The sequence below is a fragment of the Bos grunniens genome, chromosome X, assembly GCF_055505025.1.
Source record: "Bos grunniens cultivar Pamir isolate PY7600 chromosome X, Bosgru_T2T1.0, whole genome shotgun sequence".
Lineage (NCBI taxonomy): Eukaryota > Metazoa > Chordata > Mammalia > Artiodactyla > Bovidae > Bos > Bos grunniens.
In genome coordinates, this window is record NC_141194.1 from 65,434,425 (window position 1) to 65,439,498 (window position 5,074).

Consider the following 5,074-nt stretch of genomic DNA (forward strand, 5'->3'; position numbering starts at 1 on the left):
AGTACTCTTGCCTGGAAAATCCCATGGATAGAGGAGCCTGGTAGGTTGCAGTCCATGGGGTCGCTAAGAGTCGGACACGACTGAGTGACTTCACTTTCACTTTTCACTTTCATGCATTGGAGAAGGAAATGGCAACCCACTCCAGCATTCTTGCCTGGAGAATCCCAGGGACGGTAGAGCCTGGGGGCTGCCATCTATGGGGTCGCATAGAGTCAGACACGACTGAAGCAACTTAGCAGCAGCAGCAGCAGCTGTTTAGTTCTTTGGCCCATTTTTGGATTAGGTTATACATATTTCTGGTATTGAGCTGCAGGGGGTGCTTGTGTATTTTGGAGATTGATTCTTTGTCAATTGTTTTGTTTGTTATTATTTTCTCCCATTCTGAAAGCTGTCTTTTCACCTTGCTTATAGTTTCCTCCTTTGTGCAAAAACTTTAAGTTTAATTAGGTTCAATTTGTTTATTTTTGTTTTTATTTCCATTACTTTGGGAGGTGGGTCATAGAGAATCTTGCTGTGATTTATTTCAGAGAGTGTTCTGCCTATGATTTCCTCTAAGAGTTTTCTAGTTTCTGGTCTTACATTTAGATCTTTAATCCATTTTGAGTTTATTTTTGTGTTTGGTATTAAGTGTTCTAGTTTCATTCTTTTACACATGGTTGACTATTTTCCCCAGCACCAACTATAAAGAGATTGTCTTTTTTCCATTGTATATTTTTGATTCCTTTGTCAAAGATAAGGTGTCTATAGGTGCATGGATTTATCTCTGGGCTTTATATTTTGTTCCATTGATCTATATTTCTGTCTTTGCACCAGTACCATACAGTCTTGATGACTGTAGCTTTGTAGTATAGTCTGAAGTCTGGCAGGTTGATTCCTCTGGTTTCATTCTTCTTTCTCAAGATTGCTTTAGCTGTTCAAGGTTTTTTGTGTTTCCATACAACTTGTGAATTTATTTGTTTTAGTTCTGTTAAAAATATCATTGCTAGCTTGATAGAGATTGCATTGAATCTATAGATTGCTTTGGATAGTATACTCATTTTCACTATATTGACTCTTCCAATCCATGAACATGGTATATTTCTCCATCTATTTGTGTCATCTTTGATTTCTTTCATAAGTGTCTTATGGTTTTTTATAGGTAAATTTATTCCTAAGTACTTTATTCTTTTCATTGCAATGGTGAATGGGATCGTTTCCTTAATTTCTCTTTCTGTTTTCTCATAGTTAATATATAGGAATCCAAGGGAGTTCTGTGTATTAATTCTATGTCCTGAAACTTTACTATATTCATTGATTAGCTCTAGTAATTTTCTGATGCTGTCTTTGGGGTTTTCTATGCAGGGGATCATGTCATCTGCTAACAGTGAGAGTTTTACTTCCTCTTTTCAAACCTGGATTCTTTTAAATTTCTTTTACTTCTCTGATTGCTGTGGCTAGGACTACCAAAACTATGTTGAATAGTAGTGGTGAGAGTGGCCACCCTTGTCTTGTTCCTGACTTTAGGGGAAATGCTTTCAATTTTTCACCATTGAGGATAATGCTTGCTGTAGGTTTATCATATATGGCTTTTATTATGTTGAGGTATGTTCTTCTATTCCTGCTTTCTGGAGGGTTTTTATCATAAATGGGTGTTGAATTTTGTCAAAGGCTTTCTCTGCATCTATTGAGGTAATCATATGGTTTTTATTTGTTAATATGGTGTATCACATTGATTGGTTTGTGAATATTGAAGAATCCTTGCATCCCTGGGATAAAGTCCAATTGATCATGATGTATGATCTTTTAAATATGTTGTTGGATTCTGTTTGCTAGAATTTTGTTGAGGATTTTTGCATCTATGTTCATCAGTCATATTGCCTGTAGTTTTCTTTTCTGTGGCAACTTTGTCTGATTTTGGTATAGGGTGATGGTGGCCTCAGAATGAGCTTGGGAGTTTACCTGCCTCTGCAATTTTCTGGAAGAGTTTGAGTAGAATCAGTGTTAATTCTTCTCTAAATGTTTGAAAGAATTCAGCTGTGAAGCCATCTGGTCCTAGGCTTTTTGTTTCTTGGAAGATTTTTGATTACACCTTCGATTTCCATGCTTGTAATGGGTCTGTTAAGATTTTCTATTTCTTCCTGGTTCAGTTTTGAAAGGTTATACTTTGCTAAGAATTTGTCCATTTCTTCCAAGTCATGCATTTTATTGGCATATAATTGCTCATAGTAGTCTCTTATGATCTTTTTAAAATTTCTGTTTTCTGTTGTGATTTCCCCATTTTCATTTCTTTGATATTCATTTTCATTGATTTCTTTTACCTTTTTTTTCCCTTGATGAGTCTGGCTAATGGTTTTTGTATTTTATTTATCTTCTCAAAGTACCAGTTTTAAGTATTGTTGATGTTTGCTATAGTCACCTTATTTTATTTTTTCTTTTATTTCTGATCTGATTTCTTTTCTTCTATTAACTTTGTTCTTCTTTTCCTTTTGTCTAGTTGCTTTAGGTGTAAAGTTAGGTTTTTTATTTGTTGTTTCTCAAGGTGAGCTTGTATTGCTATGAACCTATCTTTTAGCACAGCTTCTTACTGAATCCCATAGGTTTTGGGTTGTTGTGTTTCCATTTTCATTTTTTTCTATGCATACTTTGAATTCCTTCTTGACTTCTTCCATGATTTGTTGGTTATTCAGAAGCATGTTGTTTGGCCTCCATATGTTTATTTTTATTTTAATTTATTTATTTTAATTGGAGGCTAATTACTTTACAATATTGTAGTGGTTTTTGCCATATATTGATATGAATCAGCTATGGGTTTACATGTGTTCCCCATCCTGAACCCCAATCCCACCTTCCTCCCCATCACATCCCTCTGGGTCATCCCAGTGCACCAGCCTGAGCACCCCGTCTCATGCATCGAACCTGGACTGGCAATCTGTTTCACATATGATAATATACATATTTCAATGCTATTTTCTCAGATATACCACCCTCACTTTCTCCCACAGAGTCCAAAAGACTGTTCTATTACATCTGTGTCTCTTTTGATGTCTTGTATATAGGGTTATCGTTACCATCTTTCTAAATTGGTATTGGTATTTTTCTTTCTGGCTTACTTCACTCTGTATAATAGGCTCCAGTTTCATCCAGCTCATTAGAACTGATTCAAATGTATTCTTTTTAATGGCTGAGTAATATTCCATTGTGTATATGTACCACAGCTTTCTTATCCATTTGTCTGCTGATGGACATCTAGGTTGCTTCTATGTTCTGGCTATTATAAACAGTGCTGTGATGAACACTAGGGTACACATGTCTCTTTCAGTTCTGGTTTCCTCAGCAGTGTATATGCCCAGCAGTGGGATTTCTGGGTCATATAGCAGTTCTATTTCCAGTTTTCTAAGGAATCTCCACACTGTTCTCCATAGTGGTTGTACTAGTTTGCATTCCCACCAAAAGTGTAAGAGGGTTTCCTTTTCTCCATATCTTCTCCAGCACTCATTGCTTGTAGACTTTTGGATAGCAGCCATTCTGACTGGTGTGAAATGATACCTCACTGTGGTTTTCAATTGTATTTCTCTGATAATGAGTGATGTTGAGCATCTTTTCATGTGTTTGTTAGCCATCTCTATGTCTTCTCTGGAGAAATGTCTCTTCAGTTCTTTGGCCCACTTTTTGATTGGGTCATTTATTTTTCTGGAATTGAGCTGCAGGATTTGCTTGTATATTTTTGAGATTAATTCTTTGTCAGTTGCTTCATTTGCTATTATTTTCTCCCATTTTGAAGGCTGTCTTTTCACCTTGCTTATGGTTTCCTTCATTGTGCAAAAGCTTTTAAGTTTAATTAGGTCCCATTTGTTTATTTTTGCTTTTATTTCTATTATTCTGGGAGATGGGTCATAGAGGATCCTGTTGTGATGTATGTCAGAGAATGTTTTGCCTATGTTGTCCTCTAGGAGTTTTAGTTTCTGGTCTTATGTTTAGATCTTTAATCCATTTTGAGTTTATTTTTGAGTATGGTGTTAGAAAGTGTTCTAGTTTCATTATTTTACAGGTGGTTGACCAGTTTTCCCAGCACCACTTGTTAAAGAGATTGTCTTTTCTCCATTGTGTATTTTTGCCTCCTTTGTCAAAGGTGTCCATAGGTGCATGGATTTATCTCTGGGCTTTCTACTTTGTTCCTTTTTTTTTTTTTTTTCTTTTTTTAAATTTCAGATATACACATGCTCCCCATCCTGAACCCTCCTCCCTCCCCCCTCCCCATACCATCCCCCTGGGCCTTCCCAGCGCACCAGCCCCAAGCATCCAGCATCGTGCACTGAACCTGGACTGGCATCTCGTTTCATACATGACATTTCACATGTTTCAATGCCATTCTCCCAAATCTTCCCACCCTCTCCCACAGAGTCCATAAGACTGTTCTATACATCAGTGTCTCTTTTGCTGTCTCGTATACAGGGTTATCGTTACCATCTTTCTAAATTCCATACATATGCGTTAGTATACTGTATTTATGTTTTTCCTTCTGGCTTACTTCACTCTGTATAATAGGCTCCAGTTTCATCCACCTCATTAGAACTGATTCAAATGTATTCTTTTTAATGGCTGAGTAATACTCCATTGTGTATATGTACCACAGCTTTCTTATCCATTCATCTGCTGATGGACATCTAGGTTGCTTCCATGTCCTGGCTATTATAAACAGTGCTGCGATGAACATTGGGGTACATGTGTCTCTTTCCCTTCTGGTTTCCTCAGTGTGTATGCCCAGCAGTGGGATTGCTGGATCATAAGGCAGTTCTATTTCCAGTTTTTTAAGGAATCTCCACACTGTTCTCCATAGTGGCTGTACTAGTTTGCATTCCCACCAACAGTGTAAGAGGGTTCCCTTTTCTCCACACCCTCTCCAGCATTTATTATTTGTAGACTTTTGGATCGCAGCCATTCTGACTGGTGTGAAATGGTACCTCATAGTGGTTTTGATTTGCATTTCTCTGATAAAGAGTGATGTTGAGCATCTTTTCAAGTGTTTGTTAGCCATCTGTATGTCTTCTTTGGAGAAATGTCTATTTAGATCTTTGGCCCATTTTTTGATTGGGTC